The sequence below is a fragment of the Rhinopithecus bieti genome, unplaced genomic scaffold, assembly GCF_001698545.2.
Source record: "Rhinopithecus bieti isolate Rb0 unplaced genomic scaffold, ASM169854v2 scaffold_6712, whole genome shotgun sequence".
Classification (NCBI taxonomy): Eukaryota; Metazoa; Chordata; class Mammalia; order Primates; family Cercopithecidae; genus Rhinopithecus; species Rhinopithecus bieti.
In genome coordinates, this window is record NW_016805205.1 from 516755 (window position 1) to 541825 (window position 25071).

At 36.4% G+C, this 25071-nt stretch overlaps 1 long non-coding RNA gene across 3 annotated transcripts in view; it reads right to left on the reverse strand.

Annotated features, from left to right (window-relative positions):
• LOC108529395 (uncharacterized) overlaps nucleotides 1–25071 on the reverse strand; it is a 69999-nt gene that overhangs the window by 9929 nt on the left and 34999 nt on the right. The window contains exons 4-5 of one of the 3 annotated variants that reach the window (XR_001885516.1): nucleotides 11800–11995; nucleotides 2324–2418 (exon numbers count right to left, since the gene is read on the reverse strand). The exons of 1 other annotated variant lie outside the window; for it this stretch is intronic. This is a non-coding gene — a long non-coding RNA (uncharacterized LOC108529395). The remainder of the gene's footprint in view (nucleotides 1–2323; nucleotides 2419–11799; nucleotides 11996–25071) is intronic. One more of the 3 variants, XR_001885515.1, reaches the window with a different exon arrangement.

Sequence of the window (25071 nt, forward strand, 5' to 3'; positions counted from 1 at the left end):
AAGAAAGAGAGAGAAAAAAGAGAAGAACACCTTTCTCCAAAATCCTCTGCAAAATTCAGGACTCCTATTTTGCCTGTCTCTGGAATGCTACATTCAGTAGTACTTTCAGTCCATCTCTGTGCATTTTGTCTTTTCCATTGTTTCTGTTTTCATGTGCAGTTCTGTTCATTATGAATAGAATTTTAAATACTTATTTTAGGAAGAAAATGTGATTGTTGACATCCAACTTAAAATTAGATGTTTTCATCATGGAAGACAAAGTGCTGTGACACACTCTTTGCTATATCATTAGGCATTTCCTGTGGCTGTGACAATTAAGTAGGTATTTATTTTTAATCGGGTTATATCTAAAGTCATGTGAATTATACATGTAGACCACTACTTTAACCTGTGTCCCAATTCCATGTTCCCCTAGCTTTCAAGATTTAAAATCTGATTGAGTTTTCAGTTACAGCCTTAAAATATATCCCTCCAAATTTAAAAACTTGTGTTAGCAGTACACTTTTCAGTTACTTAAGAACTGTCCCATCCTTGAGCCTGGCATGCACTTAGAGTGAAATTTCCAGGACTTCTAAAACTGCAATTTGAGTAGAAATCATCTGAACATATTATTAAAATGAATAATCTGATTAGGTATATCTGGCATGGAACTTGAGATTCTGCATTTATAACAAATTTCTAAGTGGTGGTGATGATGAAATGCCAGTCTGTAGGACCATATTTCGAAAACAAGGAGTAAACACACAAAACATGTGCTTTTCTGGAGTGTGCTTTTATCAGTTTATGGAAGCCTGTTGTTAAATTTTCAGGAATTTTGCAAGCTGGTTTTTAAACATAGTGGTTATTAAAAGTTAAATTATATGAACTTCTAATTAAATAAATAATACTAAAGCAAAGAAAATAAATATGCAAAACTCATCACGTCCTAATTAATTTCCTACATTTACTTTGATCTATGCCCTTGAAGTTATTCACGTCTATCATGCCTGTGCGATGAAAATATTTGTAATGGTGTCCCTCAGTACATCTCTTTCCAGCTGTATTTCGGTGACATTGCATTGGTAGTTTGAAATGGCCATAATGGTAGTATTTATAGCACGAAAATTGGCAAACACTACAAATCAGTTCCCTACTTTTTTTTCAAACAGCCTATTGTGAAAACATTTGCCAGCATACCACTGGTCCATAAGCAGAGCCTTGGTCCTTTAATCTAAAATATTACCTTAGTCCATTCTGACTCCTATAACAAAAATACCATAAACTAGGTAATTTATAAATAACAAATTTATTCTTTGCAGTTCTAAAGCCTGGGGAGCTATAGTCAAAACACCAGCAGATTTGATGTCTGTTGAAGGCTCATTCTCTGGTTCAGAGACGGTGCCTTCTCACTTGGTAGAAGGAAGAGGCAGCTGTCTGGGCCTTTTCTCTAAGGTCACTAATCCCATTCATGAGGGCTCTGCCATCATGACCTAAGTATCTCCTAAGGCCCCACACTTTAATACTATTGCATTGAGGACCATGAACATTCAGACCATAGATACCCAAAGGGTAGACCAGGTAAACACAATGCTCTGTACACTACACTCAAATCCCACTTGAAAGACAGAGAAAAAGGTCCCACTTTATTTCTTCCATATCTGAAAAGAACAGTACTCGGCACTGAAATGCATAATGACTAGGACAAAAGAACACATTTAGAGGCAACTGAAATTTGTGGGAATGAACACATGTTTAACCTGGCTGTTATAAGTAGCTCAGAACTTAACATAAATATTTTGATGATTATATTGTTTCTGCATTTATACCTTAAATAACACATTTATATTTGTTTTTAGTGATAATGTTCTTGTCACATTATAATAAATCAAAGAGTTTTAAAAATATTTCTTTGAAAGCTCTGGCTCTATTGCCATGCCAAGTAAATGGTTTTCATTTAAAAGTTCCTTTTGCAGTGAAATTTTTGAGACTGTGGATTAGAATGTATGCGGGTTTTAGAAATCCATATTAATACTCAAAAACATGGCAGAAACTAAAGTACTCTCTGACAGTTCCTGGCTTTATTTACATTTTAATTGGTGCATATATTCATATGCTTACCTTCCCAAGGAGTTTTACAGGTCCTGATTTTGTCTTACACATATTTTTAGCTTTGATATATGTAGGAACACAGGGTAAAAACTTATCTCTAATGATAAACTCTAAATATATAAAGTCTATTGTTCAATCTGTAAATAATTCACTCATTTAAGCTAAATTCAAATATTTCCTTACTCCCTCAATCTCCATTGATCAAAAAAACTCAAAATAATCTCACCCACCTCACCTCTGAGTTCCTGTAGTATTTTCTGCTTGGGGAAGAAAATCCACCAGAGCACCATTCCCATAGGACTTTATTCAAAACTCTCTGGCAGCAGAAGACTGTGAAGGAGGGTAGAAACACTCTAAATTGGGGAAGGGAGTGGAATATTTTAGGAAGCTTTGAGGTTGGTCAAAGTTCAACTCTTTCTGGAAATGTTTTCTTTATAAAGATAGTTTTATCATTTTTTTCTGTTTGTTTACTTTACCCAATTAAATTCTAAGTCTCCATATATCACAAACCAGTACCAAAGACACCTTAAAAATATCACTTGATTGACTGGAGTAAAATGATAAATATAAAAGACTCTTTATACAGAGGATTCACTAATTATAGCTGCAGTATCCTTTCAGGTAATTTTTTTCCAGTTCATATTTATTACACTCTTCCTGAGGCATACTTGCCGTTTGTGCCCTTACACATCAATGATACCATGAGGTCATCCAGATAGCTTCCCTGATACACACTACCCCATTATTTTCCCTCTTTTAAATTTCCAAAGAAGGAAAAAATATTACTTATTTGTGTAAAGGAGAAAAGTAATATATATGAAAATTAGTAAATTGTACTGACTCTAGGCATTTCAATTTGTGGGAAATCATTGCACTTTTAGTAGAATAGTCTTCAATTGAAGCATGATGGCTTTTAATTATGTAACTATGAGATTTTAAATTATACATTTTTTCAAGCCCAGTATTTACTTAAAACGTGTTTAAGTAAAAGGATTTTTGTGTAGGTTATTTAAAACTATATCGTATCTATGAAATAAAGAAGATAAATAAGGTGGGACCAAATTACCTGAACACATAAATATTTAACCTGTTTCCCATTTAGAAAAAAAAAAAAAGAAAGAAAGGCAGAAAAGTGCAGCTTGCTGCCAGAGCTCATTTCTCAGGGTAAACAGGAAATAGGTTAAGTTGGTAAATTAGGAGAATACAACATTAGAAAACCCACATCCAAAGTGCTTTGTATTATTAACTGATTTTATAAACCACTTATTCTGCCTGTAAGTTTCTGTCTCCATAAACAAAGTTGAATAAATTCATTCAATTCAGCCAATATTTAATAAGCATTATCCATATGTGGAAACAGGCCACTGTTGAGGCATTTTGTATTAAAATATTAATAGAATAGGATACCTAAAACTGAGGGGGCTCATAGTCCCTGATATGGTTTGGATCTGTATCCCCAGCCAAATCTCATGTCCCACTGTGCTTCTCAATGTTGGAGAAGTAGTTAGGTGGGAGGTGATTGGATCATGGGGGCAGAATTCTCATGAATGGTTTAGTACTATCTCCTGGTGCTGTTCTCATCATAGTGAGTGAGTGAGATCTTGTTGTTTAAAAGCCTGTGGCACCTCCAGCTCCTGCCATGTAAGGCACCTGCTCCCTCCTTGCCTTCCATCATGAGTAAAAGCTCCCTGAGGCCCCCTCAAGAAGCAGATGCTGCCACGCTTCCTGTACAGTCTGTGGAAACATGAGCCAATTAAACCTCTTTTCTTTATAAATTCCCCAGTCTCAGGTAGTTCTTTATAGCAGTGTGAGAACAGACTAATATAGTCATAGTCCTAAAGATAGAGACAAATATATTATCAACTAAGTCCAAATAACCCCACAGTTTAGGTATCTTCAGAGAAATGCATAAAGGATACTGTAGTTTACACAAAAGATAATTCCACCTGAGGAATCAGAAATAACTTTGAGTTCGAAAAATAGTCAAATGATTCAAGCTAAGGAAAAAATCCACATCATTTTATTTTCAGCACTGGGCAAGTATTTTTAAATCATATTTTATCATAACATTGATTTATGATTACAGTTAAGTTTGGAAATACACCAAATAAAAAGTAAAACAAAAATCACTCAAATCACTCAGAATTCTAGGCAATTTTTAAATATCTGCTTCTATTTTTATATTTTTGGGCTTTTTTCTATAAAGATACTTTATAAATAGAATTTGAAATTGAAAATTTATTACCTGCTTTTATTAATTTTACATTATTAACTATGAGGATTGTCTTCTGTCATCACATATATTATCAGAAATATTAAAGTGGGGTTTACAACATAGTCTACTTTAAATTTGGTCTTTTTAGTAAAATACAATAGGAAAGAAACCTGTTTTTTTGTTTTTTAAGTAGCAAACAAATACCAACTATGAATGAACTCTCATTACAACATATTATTGAGTGAACACATGCATTTTTCCCCAAAATATTGCTGAGAAATGAAATTACTGAATCAAAGGAAATGAAATATTTTAAGGCTTTTGATACAAGTAACCTAAACCTCCTTTGAAAAAGACTGGTAATTTATGGGTCTGTCAACAAGGTATTAGATTTTTCAATTACCTACAAACTCAAAGTTGCATTATTCTTTTAAAAACAAATGAAAAAAAAAAAAAAAAAAAACCCACTTGTCTATTAGTAGGTGAAAACAAGATGTCACTTTATTTTTGCCCATTCCTTTGATCCTCCAATTGGGTTAATTTTCACATTTATTTACCCTTTCCACTTCTCTTATTTTTATTTTTTCTCTACTATTTTATGGTTGCCTTTAAGACTTTTTTTTAAATGCTGAAAGCTTATTGACTGTAGTAAACATTGCAAATATTTCCCAGATTGCCTTTGCCTTTAATTTTATATTGATTTATTTTAATTTTCTTTGCCCCCACTTAATGATTTCCAACTATTAAATACCTTTTACCTGGAATTCTGAATCTCTAACACTAATATTGTAAACCTTTCATTTGCCTGATAAATCTTTGCCTATTCTTCTATTTGGAAATCCTTTTGTACTTTTTTATGACACTCTTAATAAATAAGATTTTTGTGTTTACCTTACCAAAGAGCTCCATCTTTAAATTAAAACAGCCTTCTGAAATATTTTATATGATTTTAGAATATTTTCTTTACCTTTGTGATTTTAAAATTGTCACAAAATATTTAGAATGGGTGTCTTTTTAATGCTATTGCTTATAACAACTCATTCCTCTCAAACAGAACACACAAATATTTTTTTCTTAGCTCAGTTTTAACCCCTATATCTGCTCTAGCTTCTGTTTTCTTGTTTCAGGGTCTTGCTGCTGCTTTTGTTTTCTTTGCTATATAGGCTTTTAAGAAGTTTTATTTTACTTATAGGATCCACAGTGTTTCAGAAGACATACATTCTATTCTGCTGTGTTAACCTTTAAGTTTTTTGAGTTTTTCTAATTTCCATACTGGTCTTTGTTAATGTAATATTACATCAGCAATTATACTGTAATGGTTGTTAATGTTATATGTTTTAAATGTCTTAATTTTAATTTAGAAAATATTTTTCTTTTGTTCTTTTTGCTCAAGATTGCTTTAGCTATTCAGGGTCTTTTGGGGTTCCACACAGATTTCAGGATTTCTTTTTTCTATTGGTGTGAAAAATGTAATTTGTGTTTTGATAGGGAATGCATTGAATTTATAGATTGCTTTGGTTAGTAAGGATATTTTAACAATATCCATTTCATCCCATGAGCGGAGATATCTTTCCATTTTTTGTGTGTCTTCTTCAATTTATTTGATAAATGTTTTATAGTTCTTGATGTAAAGATCTTTTGCTTCTTTGGTTAAATTTGTTTCTAGTTTTTTTTGTACTTATTGTAAAAGGGATTGCTTTGTGATTTCTTTTTCAGGTAACTCTATATTGGCATATAGAAATACTACCAATTTTTGTATGTTGATTTTGTATCCTACAACTTTACTAAATTTATTAGTTTCATTTTGGGTGGGGGTGGAGTCTTTGGGGTTTTCTGTATATTAGATCGTGCTCTCTGCAAACAGAGATAACTTGACTTTCTCCTTTCTAATTTGGATGCCCTTTCTTTCTCTTGCCTGATTATTCTGGATAGAACTTGCAGTACTATGTTGAATGAAAGTGGTGAAAGTGGGCATCCTTGTCTTGTTCCAGATCTTAGAAAGAAAGCTTTTAGCTTTCCCCCATGTAGTATGATAATAGCTATGGACTGTTTATGTATGTCCTTTATTATGTTGTGGTATGTTCCTTCTATACTTACTTTGTCGAGAGTTTTTACCAGGAAGTGATGTTAAATGTTATCAGATGCCTTTTTTGTTGTTTTTGCTTCCATTGATATGATCAGAGGGTTTTTGTCCTTCATTGTATTGATATATTGTATCATGTTTATTGATTTGCATATGTTGAACCATCCTTATATCCCTGGGATTAAATCCATTTGATCATGGTGAACAATTTTTTATATGCTGTTGGATTCAATTTGCTAGTATTTTGTTAAGAATTTTTGCATATATGTTCACTGGAACTATTGTCCTATAGTTGTCTTTTTCTGTTGTGGTGTTGCATTTTCTGGTTTTGGTGTCAGGACGATGCTGGCCTTATAGAATGAATTTGGAGGAATTTACTCCACTTTGATTTTTTTGCAATAATTTAAAAAGAATTGGTTTAAGTTCCACTTTAAGTGTTCTGTAGAATTTAGCTGTGAAGCCATCTGATCCTGGGATTTTCTTTGATGAAAGGCTTTTTATCACTGATTTAATTTTGTTACTTATTGGTATACTGAGATCTTCTATTACTTCATTTTTTAATCTGAATAAATTGTATTTGTCTAGGAATTTGTCCATTTCTTCTAGGATTTCCCATTTGTTGGTATATAATTGTTTGTAATAGTATCTAATGATCTTTTGTATCTTGTGGTGCCAGACTCCATTTTGTTTTCTTTTTTTTTTAGAGTTTGATATATTTTTTAGTCTCTTTAGAAACATACAATGTACCCAAGTTATAGCAAATAGTTCTATGCATAGGTACATATCAATTACACTTTTATTTAATTGTTATTAGTAGACTCCTTTTTCATCTCTGACTTCATTTATTTGAGTCTTCTCTTTTTTTTAGTCTAGCTAAAAGTTTGCCAATTTTGTTTATCTTCCCAAAACCAACTTTATTTTGTTTTTTAGGGTTTTTTTTGTCTACATTTTATTTATTTTTGCTTCAATATTTATTATTTTTTCCCTTCCACTTATTTCGGGTTTGTTTGTTTTTGGATGGCATCACTCCACCTGACTTCAAAACATACCACAAAGCTATAGTAACCAAAACAACATGGAACGGGCGTAAAAACAGCGACATAGCAAAATGATACTGAATAGAAAGCCTAGAAATAAACACGCACAACTACAGCCAATTGATTTTCAACAAAGGTGCTAAGTACACCATGGAGAAAGAATAGCCTATTTAATAAATGGTGCTGGGAAAAGTAGAAATCCACATACAGAAGAATGAAACTAGACTCTTACCTCTCACTATAAAAAAATTACTCAATATCAACTAAAAATTTAAACATAAGACCTGAAACTGTGAAACTACTAGAAGAAAACATAGGAGAAAAGCTCCCTGAAATTGATTTAAGCAAGGATTTTTTGGATAAAACCTCAAAGCATGAGCAACAAAAGCAAATATAGGCAAATGGGACTGTGTCAAACTAAAAAGCTTCTCCACAGCAAAGGAAACAATCAACAGAGCAAAGAAACAACCTACAAAATGAAATAATTTATTTGCAACCAATATCCAAAATTATAAGGAATTGAAACAACTCAACAACAACAAAGCAAGTAACCCAATTTTAAAATGGGCAAAAGACCTAAATAGATATTTATCAAAAGCAGACAAATAGCCAACAGATACGTTTAAAAATGCTCAGTGACTGTAATTATCAGGGACATGCAAATCAAAACTACAAGGAGATCAGGCACTATCCAATTAGAACAATGACTATCAAAAAATCAAAAGATAACAAGTGTTGGAGCCTTTATACCCTTTACACACTGCTTGTGGGAATGTAAATTAATAGAGTTATTATGGAAAACATTATAAATGTTCCTCAAAATATTAAAAATAGAACTACTATGTGATCCAGCAACTCCACTACTGGGTATATATCCAAAACAAATGAAATCAGTATGTCAAAGAGATATCTGGACTCTGTGTTTATTGCAGCATTATTCCAATAGCCAAGATATGGAATAAACCTAAATATCCATCAACGGATGAATGAAAAAAAAAGTGGTAGATATACACAAAGGAATATTATTTGGCCACAAAAAGAATGTAATCTTTTTGGATGAATCTGGAGATTATCTTCAATCTCCAGAAAGAGAAATATTGCATGATCTCACTCATAAGTGAAATATACAAAGTTGTTTTCATAGAGGTAGAGAGTAGAATAGTAATAACCAGAGAATGGGGAAAAGGGGTTTTGTGAGAGTTTGGTCAATGGGTACAAAGCTACAGTTAGGAGAAATAAGTTCTGGTGGTCTATTGCATCTATAGTAGGATGGCTAGAGTTAACAATAATGTATACTGTATATTTCAAAAGAGCTAGAAAAGAGATTTTTGAATATTTGCATCACAAAGAAATGATAAATGTTCAAAGTGATGGATATGCTAATTACCCTGACTTGGTCATTACATAATGTATACATGTATGAAAACGTCATCTTGTTTCCTGTAAATGTGCAGAATTATTATATGTCAATTATACATTTTAGAAAATAAAATATTTCATTTCAATATTCTTCATCATTCCACTGAATCACAATATACTACAGTTAATGTTATTCTTTTTTTTTTTATCTCCTCAGCCTGTCATTCAACTTCTGATTTTCATTTCACTTCTGTGAACTGGTATTATTAAGTGATTTTTTAAAAGAATATCATAGAGGTGGCACTTTTATGTACCAATTCTATATCTGAATATATTTTTATCTCCCTTAACAAACAAAAGACAAGTTGGCTAATTACAGAATTATTAGAACAAATTATAATTTTGCAAAATATGCTCTGTATTTTTGGCATTTTAGATTGCATCAAACATTTTAGTAGATTTTTTTTTCTCCATGGTTGTTTATAAGGAGCTTGTTATACTGGAAGGGGTTGGTCATTTGATTTTTTAATTTTGCTTTCTTTGTACAGACTCAGGCTATGTCACAGTGTGAATCTGTTCTCATTATTAATGAGCCTTTCAATTTGCACATGCAAGGTAGTTTTAATTGGTTATAGCTTTAACTATTATTTCTCTCCTATTCATTTTTAATGTTTTTTCAGCAATAAGATCAGTTCTTTTATTTTCTTATTGCTGTCATTTACCTCTGCATTCTCAAAAAACTTCTAAATGTTATCCTCCAAATGACTATTCCCATTTCTCACTTTTTAATTCTGACAGTTACCCAAATCAGGGTGGATTATTATTCTACTTGCTGTCCTTCTTTGTCTCAGGTATATTTTTTGTCATCACATCCTATATCTCCCTTTTGGGTTTTTTCGATTCTGTTTCACTGGAATGATGTGTTCTAGTCAATGCTTTACTAATAATTTTTAAATTCACCTTCTCCCTCTGCGTCTTCATGATGATGTTTCTTACCCTGGTCCTGCACTGTTTCTTCACAGGATTTTATTACTTTTCTCTTTTTTCAATAAAGCAGAACATATAGAGATGAAGTGTTTGCCAACAGATCTGTTATGTGATTTGCCCATGACACTGCTAATCTTTTGTGAGTGACAGTTCAATTGTGTTCTCGGGTTTATAGCTAGAGAGCAGGTTACTGCGCAGGATCCCAAGGTCAGTATCTAGTCTCCAATGATAATTTATCTGGTGCAGTTTTGCTTCAGTGGGGTTGATTCTTTTCTTCTATTCATTATTTCATTTCTCTGAGTTAAAAATAAATAAATAAACCTTATACACAGAATCCACTTTTGCCAGGCTTGTTCCACGTTTTGTGTGTGTGTGTGTGTGTGTGTGTGTGTCTTTTCTTTCTTTTGTCCTCTATGTCTTGTTAATTGTTAGGTCAGTTATTGTTTTGTTTATTTTTATGTTACCATTTGAGCTTTCACATTTGTCTGTGTCTTCTCAGACATTGGTGAGAAATTTAAAAGCGCTACATCTAGAGCTTCTGAGTAGAGGTTACCTAAAAATTAAATATAAACCCTCAATTCTCACCCCTAGTGAAGTTCTTTCTCATTAATTCTTAACTCCTGACTCTTCTAACTGTATATTGTCCATTGTTATGGAATGAATTGTGTCCTCCCAAAATTTATATATTGAGTCCAAACTCCTAGTACCTCAAATGTCACTGTTTTTGGAGACAAGGTCTATTAAAGAGGTAATTGAGTTAAAGTGAGATCATAAAAATGAGCCCTAATCAAACATGACTGAGGTCCTTTGAATAAAAGGAAATGTAAACACAGTTGGATACAGAGGACAGACTACGTGAAGACTCAAGGAGAAGGCAGCCATCGACAAACGAAGGAGAGAGGCTTGGAACAGACCTTTGCCTTAAAGCTCTCTCAGACTTCCAGCCTCCTGGACTGTGAGAAAATAAATTTCTGTTGTTTAAGCACCAGTATGGTACTCTGTTATGGCAGCCCTAGTAGACTAATACATCCATTCTGTCTCCCATACTGATAGAGGACTGTATCACCCACTCTCATCTTCCTTCAAATCCCCTTTCCCTCTTCCACCATCCTCACTCTCAGCTGACAATCCTGCTTATTATTTCACTGAGAAAATAGAAGCAATCAGAGAAGAACATCCATGGACACCACCACCACTTCTACCCAGGAACACATACAGCACGTATGTGGAGCAAATGTAGAACATATAGGACATCTGAAACCTTTGCATTGGCTGTTCCTATTGCTGAAGCACTCTTCCTTGAGATATCCCCAAGACCAATGTATTCCCCTCCTTCAAATAATTGCTCAAATGTCACCTTCTCTGAGAGTTCTAGTCTGCCCAAACTAGTTAAAATAACAATGCACTTCCAATACCAACCCCAGCTGTACCCTGATTAATTTTTCCACAATACCTTCTAATATTCTATACAGTTTATGGCTGTATTATATTCATTATTTATTGTCTGGTCCAAGTATGTAAAAACATGTCTATTTGTTTGATAGTATATTTCATGCCTCCAGATCAATGTCTGGCACATGAGAGATATTTGTTTAGATACCTCTATATCTATTTAATAAATAGGTATTTACTAAATCTATTAATAAACTGAATATCTTCAAACAATAACAACTTTCCTCAACCCAAACTCTCTGTGTTGTTTGTATCATGCTTATAAAATAGAAAGAAAAAAAAGATTTGATTTGGCATCATATAATGAAGAGCAACAGGGACACCACCTTTCTAGGCACAGCAATTGATTATCAGTTTCCTAGGACAATAATGGATTTGGCATTATAATGAAACCACCTTCCTTACTAAGCAGAAGTGCCTTCTCTGCTACCTTGTACCTACAACAGAATCGAGTATGAGGTATCCACATGAACATCAAGCGGCAGTCTCCCTAACTAAACCACTATTCTTAACCTTCTTTACTGGTTTACAGGCTCTTCCTTCAAAGCTGTTCCACTCTGATTCTCATTGTACAGTACCTGCCAGGCTCATTCCCCAGGGTATGTTTCTGTTCTTTCGCCCTTATGCGCATTCTTCTACAAGATGAGGCAATGTTACACAGAGCTCAAGGCTGTGAGATTTGGAGCCAAGTAGCCTGAATCTTGGTCCTCCCTCTGCCCCTTCCTGGTCAATTTGACTTGTCTTATCTTCAGTTTTCTTAGACGTAAAATGGACCTAATGAATGTAGAGTGTACAGAGTTTGTGAGGATTGAAATAGATGATGCATGCACACTATTTAATAGTGTTTGCAAATAGTAAGCACCATTTTCAAATAATGTTACCTGTATCACACATTTGTTACCAGGTATCAACAAATGTTACCTGTTGTTGTTAATTGGCTCTGGTATCCATCCAATACAGAAGATGATTTTTTTCTTAGAAACCCTTGCAAGGGCAATTTGTTTCACTGTGTTCCCTTTAAATTGACATCAGCTACACTAGAACTTTATTTCATATGTTTTCTTGGATATTGTAACTTGGGCTGCAGAAAGTAGACACATTTGTAGGTAAAACTAATTTTTATCTAACCCTGCCCTGCACCAAGCCTGCCTTTGGAGCTCCTAAATGCTTGATGACTATGGATATCAGGGTTATCACAGGTCTCCAGTGGAGAATTGCCTGGCTACCTGACACTCAGCCTCCCCAGGAGAAAGTTTTTTTCTGCTTCATAGGCTGTTAGACCTCTAGGACACCAACTAACTATCTGGATCTGCACTTAATTTTGGTTTATTATATTTTCATCATTTTATCTCTAATGTCTCTGATTGTGAGCTAGATAGATTCATATGAAAATTCTCTAAATCTTATCAATTCTCTCCCACTTAGACACAAACCATGAGTATATATAAAGATGATATCAAGTCATACAAATTAGTTTTCTCAATATATCCCAATGTATGACAGCTTCATTTGGTAACATTTTATTGATTCCCTATTATGGGCTAGTCCTGAAAAAAAAAATAGTTCCTGTTCCAGCATTTTACAGTACAATAAAGGAAATAAATCTTAAACAGTTACTCCCAAACACTGACAAAGTGGTGAATAAAATAGCCTGAAATACAATATAGTGGGTTGTTGATTTTATTATGTCCAAATAAAGTTGCTTTACCAATGAGTACTGTTACACTTTAAGAATGCTTCATTGTTTTAATAAGAATTTTTGGTGAAATCTGTTAAATTACTTCTTCATAATCAAAGAAATGTGTGAAAGAAGAAACCTGTCACTTTTCATCATAATTCCTGATAAGAAATTCTTGTACATGTTCGATATTCAGTAAATCTATTTCGAATTAATGCATGTATCTATATCTGTTATTTAATTAGAAAGAAAAGAACTTTATGAACAAGAGCTCAACTCTGGAGCTCAGCAAGAGGACCATTTTGATGTAGCTTCACAATTTACTGGAAAAATTTCACATTTTACCGTAGATTTATGGAGTGTTTGATCAAAACAATTCAGTATGTTTAAGAGTCTCCTTCCAGTACCTTTGGCTTTTGCCCAGTTTCAATCAAAGCAAGATTTTATTATCAAGTGGCTCCTTTCTGTCCCTTTGATGTAGATTTAGCTTGTTAAATGCATGCTCAGTTCATTCCTATCGAACTTTTTCTCGGCCTGATTACTAAAGGTAGACAGTATTTTTAGACTCAACTCTAACTTTTCCACTTGCCCTATCAAATCTCAGAATTGCACACATTCAGGTAAGGACCAGCAAGGACAAGGGGAATGCAATCATCAATCAAAACCCAATACATGATGGGCACAGTGGCTTACATCTGGCATCCCAGCTCTTTGAGAGGCCGAGGCGGTTGGATCACCTGAGGTCGGGAGTTCAACACCGCCTAACCAACATGGAGAAATCCCATCTCTACTAGAAATACAAAATTAGCCAGGCATGGTAGTACATGCCTGTAATCCCAGCTACTCGGGAAGCTGAGGCAGGAGAATTGCTTGAATCTGGGAGGCAGAGGTTACAGTGAACCAAAATTGCACCATTGCACTTCAGCCTGGGCAACAAGAGTGAAACTCCATCTACAAAATAAAAAAAAGAAAAAAAAAAAAACCAACACATTGATTTTGGAATCTGGCCAGAGTGAACCAGTGGTTACATTTTCATTTCCCCATCTGGAAGGTCAAGTGTCCATCAAAACCCCTCAGTGCCATTAGGCTTTGGAAAATGCCTGTAGCTTCTGTTTACAAATTTTTGGGAACCCACATCATTTGTAAATGAATATTGCTGAGAATACTACGTTACCGAGGTAATTTTCAGCTGATGGCTAAGGCTGCCCACACTGTGGAATGTATTTACTTTATTAATGCCAATATCTATATTTGAAAAAAAAATCTAATAAATTACTTAACTATACTCGGCACATAAAAACACATCTGTCATGGCAGTAATTGTTGACTAACCCTCATGTGCTTTGGCTCCAGCTAGATTTTAGCAAAGACTATTGTCTTTTTAATTGTTACAGCCCACATTAGACCTTAATCTTTCAATGAACAGAATCCAAGTCTACATTTTCACCACTGGATACCCAGAATTCTCATTATAAGAGCTTAATAACTGCTCAATAAATATTTGTAGAATGAATAAAAGGATGATTAAATACATAAATGAACAAACTAACTCTTAACGAATGATTTTAGTTTTTGACCCAAACCTACCCCATGCCTGGAAACATGAAATCTGCAGCTAGATTGTTCAATAATGCTACATTCCTATGCTTCCATTTTGTGTTGCATCTAAGAGTCCTTCCCTAATTTCCATTTGTTAGAAATCTTTGATCTCATGCTTATTTTAATCCTTTTGTTGATGAAGCCTGGGTCTCTCATCCTCACCATGTAAACTGAAATGCCTCAGTTCTATTCTCAATTCATGGTCATCTGACTCTTCTCTAAGGCATATTGAAATTTCAAAGTCAACCAGCAAAGAAACATGAAACAAAAGAAGCTGGGTTTTAGAGACTTCCAGTAAAAGTTGCCTTGAGGGTTTTTTCAGTTATTGTCACTCTAGATAACAGGTATTAGGCAAACAAAAACAACCTCCATCATCATGGAAGATATCAGAATTTGCTATAAGATTTAGATATCTATCTTACTCTCATCTTGTAGGAAACTTTCAGGGGTTCACTTGACGGAGAAAACTGATGCCTCTATTATTATCAGATTAGGCTCTAGCTCTATGTCCTTGATGAATAATATTAAAAATGTAAGTAGCTTCATGCATATTTCAAAGCATTATAAATATAGCAACTTAATTTCTTTTACTTTTAATTTCAGGAGAGTTTGTAAAATCTTTCCAAAGAGGTGTCAAAAAGTCATTGTTAGTTTTCGGATCGAGTCTGATCAAGTTTGAGTAAGTCTCACCAAGAATGTAGACTTAGAGTAGATGCTTTTAGAGTAGATGCTTGTCTCCATTACTTCCAATGACCCCAATAAAATAATCACACATAAACAAGCTTATTACATCAGAGAGAATGGTCCATCCTAAGACAAGAGGTTTTTAACACATTTCTGAAAGACAGAAACAGAGTTTCTGTCTTTCTGCCTGTTGACAGATTTAAAACAGCATTGAAAAACATGCACAGAAGCCTGTAATCCCAGCACTCTGGGAGGCCGAGACGGGTGGATCACGAGGTCAGGAGATCGAGACCATCCTGGCTAACATGGTGAAACCCCGTCTCTACTAAAAAATACAAAAAACTAGCCGGGCGAGGTGGCGGGCGCCTGTAGTCCCAGCTACTTGGGAGGCTGAGGCAGGAGAATGGCGTAAACCTGGGAGGCGGAGCTTGCAGTGAGCTGAGATCCGGCCACTGCACTCCAGCCCGGGCAACAGAGCGAGACTCCGTCTCAAAAAAAAAAAAAAGAAAAAAAGAAAAAAAAGAAAACATGCACAGGAATATGACAGCAAAGGAGAGATTTTATCTTTAAGGCAGAGTCCAGAGAGGCTCCAGACACAGGTAGCAAGCAAACAGGACGACACGAGAACAAAGGGAGCATGATATTGAAACCTTCAGAACTAGTGACTTAAGCTTGAAATCTCCTTCGTTTCACATTCCCAAGGCAGTCCAGGTTCTACCCTGGCAAACTCCTGAGAACTCCAAATAAATCTACCGAGTAACTATGGAAATGAAGAGCTGATGGAAAGATTTCTGGAGCTCCAGGAAAACCTTTCCCATTCTGGCAGGTTGGAGGTCCCAGTCCAAAAACCAGCTCCTTTCCTGCTCATCCTCAAGTGAAACCTGCCATTGATAAGCCCTTTCCCAGACACAGAGATCACAGCCATATTTCCTACTCATTAAGACCTAGTGGGAAAACACCCTACACACACAACACTGGGAGAGCAACCCAGACTAGCTTCCTTCAAATTCAACCAAGTCCTGAATCTTAGACATGAACAAACGACTAAAGATCACCAGGCACATGAAGAAAAGCAATAGCTCTGAAAAATAAAAGAAAGAAAAACCTCCAAGAGAACACATGGAACAGACTAAATAGTACAGTTTTAATTTTTTTGGAATCAGCCGATGAGCACAGATGAAATATTTCTTGTGGTTGTGAATTTAGTACAAACATAACCCTGAGAATGTAAAAGTAAAGGCAGAGTTGATATAAGGTGGGAGAGGTAGGAGAAGCAGAAGCAAAGACAATGGTAGGGTCACTGGTAGCATCATCCTTCAAGGTGGTCAAGGGTCTCAAGTGATATTGCTTAAATCCGATGGAATAAGAAATATAGTCTATTACTTAGAGTGACTAAAGAAGAACCTTACCAAAAAGTGTAATAAGAGGAGGGGAAAGCATCCAGTATGCTAAATCCTATTCTTTTGAATCTAAGCAAATAGGCAAATCAGCAAATCAAATGATAGAAGAGAGTAAGTTACAGGAACAAAAAATATATGAATTATTCATATTAGTTTTCTCTGGAAAATGGAACTGGAAATGTCAAAGTTATACAGGGGACTATTGTTTTTCTATTCTAATAAATCTTTATGGCTGGGTGCAGTGGCTCACGCCTGTAATCCCAGCACTTTGGGAGGCCGAGGTGAGTGGATCACTTGAGGTCAGGAGTTCAAGACCAACCTGGCCAATATGGTGAAACCCCATTTCTACTAAAAACACAAAAATTAGTCAGGCTTGATGGCATGCACCTGCAATCCAAGCTACTCGGGAGGCTAAGGCAGGAGAATTGCTCAAACCCAGGAGGTAGAAATTGCAGTGAGCCGAGATGTTACCACTGCACTCTAGCCTGGACAACAGAGTGAGACTCTGTCTCAAAAAAAATAAATAAATAAAAGAAAAATCTTTCTGTTTTATTTCATCTGTATCTTGTAAACAAATTGATAGAAAATAGTAATATTAAAATATTAAAGGAGATTAGTGGAAGAGAGAATGATTTTCTCTGACTAGTGGCTAGATTTCCAATGTTTAGATGTCATGAACCATAACTTATTGAATTAGTTTCTTCATTGGTACAAGCATTGGGATATGAAAAGGTCAGATCCATTTACCCAGAAACTCCCAGCCAAAATCCACATGTATCGTCACAGAGCAGTTGTGTGTGGCCCAAGGTGGAGAATCACCGTCTTGGGCAGCAGTCATTTAGACAGTCCAGACACAAGGCTCACTGCCTCTTCTCTTGGCTCTGTCCACTACTCATCTCCCTAATTCCTCCTGTTTCTGATTCTCCACGTTTGTCATCCTTTCTTGACATAGATTGTGGCCTCCTTTATTTTAACGACATTCAACCTGGACTTGTTTCAAGATCTATCTCTGGTTTAATAACCCAATTCCAATTTCTACTTATACCCCAAATTTATCATTCGGTTTCAGCATTTTTTGTCCTAAACTACTTTGGTGACCCCATAATCATCAAAACCTAAACACCACAGCATGAGACTGCCATAGACCAAGTCATTTCTACAAGACACCATACAATTCTGAAGAGATTGCAGTGACAGCCCCTGAGGCTCATGAATTGATGTCATAACTTAGTAGTTATATACACGATAGTTCAGATTAGGGAAATGTCACCCAGCCGGAAACCTGGTTAATTCAAATTCATAGCATCATCATTCTCTGAAGAGTCTTTCTAGGGCTCGCTTCCATTCATACTATATCCTAAAATTTCTCTAGTAACTCTGTTAACTATTTAAGTTAGAATTCATTTTTACCAGTTAACTAAATTAATATGGTAAAATTCTGTAATTCACACTTCATCACTTAATCTTTATTGCACACATTGCAATGTATCTCAAAATTTACTTATTTTACAGTGAGCTTTGTACAACAGAGGGTACTCCAGAACAAGAGACAGAGACATCAAGATCATAATAATATTGGGCAGAGCATTTACCAACAAAAGTGCCACAAAATGAAGTTTCAGTAAATGTCTCAGTATTCCAGTGGTAGTTGCCTCACATTGCTCAAAACAAAACAAAACCTTCTTTCAAATATCAAAGAACCCTACTTAATTGTTCACTAAATAAAAATACTGATTGATCTTTTCACAGAAAACTTAACAAAACTCCACCATTATTTTAAAGGAAGTATTTCCAAAGGTTTATTCTAGTAAAAGGAGCTCACGGTATTGCAGTAGGGATAATGCATGCTGAATTCCTTCTTTATTCTTCACCAGTTTCAAGAACTTGAGTAAGACTTGTAATCCTTCTGAGCCTCTTCTTCTTAAATATCCAAATGGGGATGTACTAGTCCGAGTTTTTGTTTACAAACAGCAGAGACCAACTCAGACTAAATTAAACAGAAAGCAATGTATTGGAAGGCTACTGGATTGCTCAAAACCTGAAGAGTAGCCCCATTATAGGATCATAAAAGGCTCAGAAATCAGGGGAAGTGAGATAACACACAGGACCAGTCTGCTTAAGACAACATCTCTGGAGCCTGCACCACAGGCATCTTAGATTCAGGGAATCAGTTCAGACATACCCATTGAATCTTTGAATTCTTTCCCAGGCAGGGACACCTTGATGACCATGCCTGTCACCTACCTTGGGAATCTCTGAAGGTAAATATAATAGTTAATATTTTTATAGCACTTGCCACATGACTGGTGCTATTCTAAACCCCACATACATAATAATCCTCACAACATTACACAAGGATGACTTACTTTTATCAGGTAAGTAATAGGGTTGTTCATTTTGATCAACTAACTAATGAGGCACATCCTATGATGAGCCCCGTTACATAGATTAGGAAACTGAGGAAGAGAGATGTTAAGTGACTTGCCAAAGCTGGTGAATGGTGGTGCTAGAATTTTAACCTGCTCATTACACTCACTTGTGTGTCTTCTAATGGCAAATAATAGACTAGTCTCACAGATTATCAGGGTGCCTGGCATAGAGTGTCTGCTCAGTAATTACATGATAATGTTATTTTCCCCTAAGGCTTCATCAAACAGAAATAACTGATTATCAAATATTTCATAATGGTTTGCTAAGGTGTTTATATTTCAAAAATGCTGACTGAATTCTTATAGTGTGAGAGGGTATAATCTCTCTTTAGTAGAAGACACATTGACATCTGCAGATCAAAATTCCACAGACAGTAGGGAAACACACTGGTGACAAAATCAAGAAAAGGACCTCAGCACAGTGCTTCTCATCCACCTCCCATCATGACATTCAGAGAAAAGGACAATATTCATACAGCATAAGAATGAAACCAACCAGAGTATTGGCAGCTGGAGCTGCCCCAGGCCCCACCTGGCCTTTCCTGAGAAGAGAAGGAATCAGTCTCTCTGGACACAACTCATTCATGACCCATCAGTATGAGTGACATGCAGCACCCGTGTGCCTTAGAGAATGTCTCAAATATCAATACTTAATATTTTAGATTATGCTTTAATAAAATATTCCATTTCTTCTTTTTAAAAAATCACCGAAAGATTATTCACCAAAATCCTCAAACCTTCTACTTGTCTCATACGCAGAGATTTTCAAATTCATGCAAGCAGCATTTTTAAATGATGCTATGTCATAGCTCTCAAATATAAACATGGAGGTTAAAAAAAAACAAAAAACTGCTTCATTAGTGTTGATGTGCTGGGCTGTTGTTCTCTGTTGAGTGTCTACCTTTACTTCCTGGGAGACATCTTCACACTTGTGGAGGGATGCCATAGTTCACAGAATGCAGTGTGGAATATGTTGCTTTACATAAAATAATCTTTTCTCTTTCTCTCCCTATCTCTACACCCCTCTATACAAAGCTATTTATATTTCTGCAAACGTAGCCTACTTTCTTCACCCCTGGCCTTTGCATATGCATAAAGCCAGGGGGACCCCATTTCTATTCTAGGAAACATAACCTGAAACACAATGGAGAATCATTCGCAATTCACACTTTTTTGGCCACCTAAGCAACCAAAGCTACCTGGAAAACTGTCACACCAGAGAAGCTACCCCGTTGAGACTGTGGCACAGTCTTCCCCACATCTCCCCACTGGACATTTAAGGATCTTTGTAACAGCAGAGCCCTTCTCATGACTGAGTAAATTAGGAGCCAGGAATATGAAGCCATATAATAAAACTAATTTTCAGAGGATAAACTGCTCTTAATGAGACTATTACATGCCCAAATCAAATTATTTATTAACAATGTAAAAGACCAAAAATAAAAAATAAATAAAATAAACTAAAATAAAAAAGCTCAAAGGCTTAACAATAAATCTCTTCCATAAGTTGGGATATTTTAGGTAAAATATTTAATTGACCTCTTTCAAAAGCTTCTCTTCTTGAAAAACTGTGAAAATCACTAGAATAAATAGCTATTTTTTATTGCAAAGTTAGCCATGTCCTAAAAGTCCTAAAATCACCCCAAACATGGCAATTAAAAAGCAATTGTGCTCTTAAGTAAAACGTACTGCTTTCTTGCAGCCTCAAATGACTATAGCACAATACCAATTAAATTAGCATAAATGTTTCTTTCCCCAAGTAAGAAAGGATTATTAATAATGTATCAGGACACATTCTCTGGACAGGCCAGGTTTTCAAAGTACAGTTCCCATTACCTGACTGTGCTTGGAGCATTTTGGATTTACATTTTAGTGTGTGAACAGCTTCCAGCCTCTGAATAGATCACAGGTGGAGCTGCACGGCAGAGTCTCTAACCTGCTGTCACAGGAGATTTCACCAGTGCAGAGCCATGTGACAATCACAGCCATCTGGGAGGCATCTGGGAGGTAGGTTCAGCCTCAATTCTCCAAGCACCAAAAGGGAAGCTTTCACTTAGTATGAGGGAAGATGTGAACAATGTTAATCGTGTGCATTGTTGCCATTATTATTTATTGTTACATCTTTTCTTGCAGTTTTAATAGGTGATTTTAGAGATCCCATCCTAATTTTTAAAATCATTATTTTAGGAGGAAAAGGTGTACTAATAATGGCAAAACAAAACAAAACCATTCTCAGTTCTGAACCACTTCTATCAAAATCCCTGAATCTTCCACTCCAAGTTCACCAGCAGAGTCCACAGTCTTGTTCAAAATCCTATCTGCTGCAGCTGCAGCCTCTGATTGCCACTCTCTGCAATGGGGCTCCTCCCTCCTGGAGGGATCATTGTGCCTGGATGCAACCACACCCTGAGCCTGGCACAATGCTGTTCCCACCGGGACCTTCACCCTAAGGTGGGTGCAAATGCCTCCCCACAAAATATGGAGTGTAGAATCACAGAAAAGATAGATTTATAACCCAGCCATATATTGTAAGGGACTAGTCTCTATTCCCTGCTCCTCCATTCCTGTCTGAATGCTGTATTCAAAAATAATTAAGTTGTGTTTGTTATCAAAGGAAGTTATACACCTTTTGGATCTAGAAGCAATAAGTGGGCTCACCAATTAATTTCTTAGGATTATAGGATAAACCATATCACATTTCATAGACATGTAGAAATAGAGAGTTAGAATATGTGACTACTCATAATGACAGTGAGTCTACAAACCTTTAAAATTAATCTAATTTCTGTGTGTGTGTCTGTAGGTGTCTATATTCACAGTGTACACACACACAGACACTGCACACACAGTGTTTATATTCACAGTGTACACACACACACATTCACATTCATGTGCATGTGTACACTGTACTCTTCTCACTAAAACCTCTCTCTGGTAATGCCATCCATACTCATAGCTTCAGTTATCACCAATAAAAAGGAACTCACAGATCTTTAGACCAAATAATTCCTCTGAGCTCCAGTCTTGTCTATTCAATGTCTTCTCAAAATGTCCACACTGAACACACATCATGCCATCCTGCTGCTCCCTCTTCCTATGGGGCAGGATGGGATTACAGGGAACCTTGGGCCTCTTTCAGTGTTTTCCATTGTACCAGCATCCACTGGGTACGTAGAGTATAAAACATACACTTAACAGTCACCCTGTTTCCTTCTTCTTCCTCACCCTAGATATTCAATCGATCACCATGTAATATGTGTTTTCTTTTGGTTTATTTTTTTGTTTGTTTGTTTGTTTTGAGACAGAGTCTCACTCTATTGCCCAGGCTGGAGTGCAGTGGCACAACCTCAGCTCACTGCAACCTCCATCTCCCAGGATCAAGCAATTCTGTTGTCTCAGCCTCCCAAGTAGCTGGGACTACAGGCGTGTGGCACCACGCCCAGCTAATTGTCGTATTTTTAGTAGAGACGGGGTTTCACCATATTGGTCAGGCTGGTCTCGAACTCCTGACCTCAGGTGATCCACCAGCCTTGGCCTCCCAAAGAGCTGGGATTACAGGCGTGAGTCACCGCACCCGACTGTTTTATCAGGTATTTTTCTGGCCTAGCCCAGCGTTTCCATGTCCTTTAACGTCATTACACTTCCAAACCATTTAGGATTCTGAAGAAGTTGCTTTTTGCCACACTAGATCAAAGCAGAAGCCAGAGTTGAGAATATAAAATAAAAGTTACTTCACATACTAAACACCCCAGAAACAATTTGGGGACCAGATACATCCTTGGGATTTATTAAATATCCAAACCAGCTACAACCTACAGCTATCATCCCACCGTCTTCCTCCAGCCTACATAAGAAGATGACTACGAGGAAGGAAGGGACTCAAGGGGAATAGTGAAAGTTATGGTTACAGCAGTGGTCTGTAGCCTTGTGATGCACCATCAGCCCCACTGACAGCATCCCTACTCCCGTAAATTCAGGTGAAGTGGGCTCTATGAAAATCTCTTATAGAGATTGGAAGATGGATTTTCATTGGCTTCTCTTTTTCTGGTAGATTTGTTTATATAGTTTACATATACTTAAGTAGTCACAATACACTTATGACTATTTAAGTGAAGAAAAGAAAGAACTGAAAAAGAGATGTCAATTTAGAGAGGCAGCCCAGAAACAGCCTGATTTCCTACCTTTGCTTGGGCAAGGATGAGTAAGTGTCCCATGGGTCCAGCAGACACTGTGGAAGTTCCTTGGATGGGAGTCATCTTGCCAGCAACTTATGCAGGATGATGACTGCTGGGCAAGGAAGACCCAGCAGTAAGAAGGCACAAGTAGGACATGAGAGATGGGAGCAAGGGCAGTGGAGCAATGAGGCAGCAAGGAGCCCCCCTATGTGTTATGGAAGAACCCACACATGCTCCATGGAAGACGGTGGCATTTGGGGAGCTGTCCCAAAGGGGACACTTGAAGCCCATTGGAATTCACCAGAAAAACAATGATTGTCAAGAGAGGATGGCATCATCATCACCACTAAGAGAAAAAAGCATGTGACTCCTTCTCCCTTCATCTCTTCTCCAAGTTCTCAACATACGAAAGGAGAAATGGTTAGTGGAATGGGGAGAAGGTATGGAAGCACACATAGCACTTTGTCATTTTTGGAAGTTTTTTAGCAAAACTGGATGCAGTTGAGAGAAGAGAGGAGTATTTGAATGTGAACATGAGACTGAAGTTTTAAATGGGCCCAACATGAACTGGACTAAATGATTAAACATGTGCAATAGGTATGGATCTGTTCAGATGTCACTAAGGGATGAGAAAATGAAATCTGACAAGGTTTACTTGAAAGAAGTAAGGGGAGAAAATAAAACTATTTCATTTCACATTTGTGCTTAAAGAAGGGTAGACCTTTTAAGGAACCAGATGTAAAACCTACTGTATCTTTCAACCAGACAACTATGTGAAATTGCTCCAGGTCTACCAGCATCCACTCTGGTCTCTCTCAAATGTGATTATGAAAAAAATTACATCTAACTGTGTCACCCTCCCACCTCTAATTAAAGCCCTCCCATTTTTAAGACCCATTATTTTTAAGACAAAACAAAATGTTTTTATGTAAAGTATGAAGATCTCAATCTGGATTCCACCTAACAACCCAGCATCATGTTGTTCCAACCTCTCTTTCTTTGCTATCTACTCCAGCCTTCTTTCAATCCTTCTTCTTGCCACTGTCTCTCATGCCACGGGACCTTTGCACATGTTCTTCTCCCTGGATTCATGCCACATCTTTAACACTTAACTCTGAATAATTCCTTGGATCTTAGCTCAGAAATCATTTCCTCAGAGCATCCTTTCTTCTGTCTGCTACATCCTACCCTCTGTCTGCTACATTCTACAATTAGAACTCTGAAAGCACGTGAATCACTCCTTCAGGTATTATCAGAGATGCAATTTTGTATTAGTGTGTGTGTTGTTATTTGGTTATGTCTTTCTCTCTGTGTGTGTTTCTTATCTTCTCCCGCCTCCCAACATTGAGCTCTGTGATGACAAAAATGACGTCTATTAGGACTCATTTTTGTGTCCCCATGGTCCAACACAGTATCTGGCACATAGGTATAATAAGTCAATGTTGAATGAATAAGTGAACTGCAAATTTTATATATTAGGATAACTAAAAATAATTGCTACTAAATTTACAACCCTAGAAGTCCATCCGTAGCTTTTCTCTTAAACAAAATTATTGTTATTAAATATGCCAGTGATCTTAGTATTTTGGTTCAGCTGGTCATAGTCCATAAAAACTTGAAAAGTTGACCCTGAAATCCAAGATATAAACAAGTTATCAAGTGTTAACCCTGTAATCTGTGTGCCCCAGGCCACAGAGATGCTGCTCCCTCAACATCCTTAGATCCTAGAAAGCATTTAGGTAAACCAACTAGGGAATGAAAGGTAAAGAGTAGAAGAGGCCGGGCGCGGTGGCTCAAGCCTGTAATCCCAGCACTTTGGGAGGCCGAGACGGGCGGATCACGAGGTCAGGAGATCGAGACCATCCTGGCTAATACGGTGAAACCC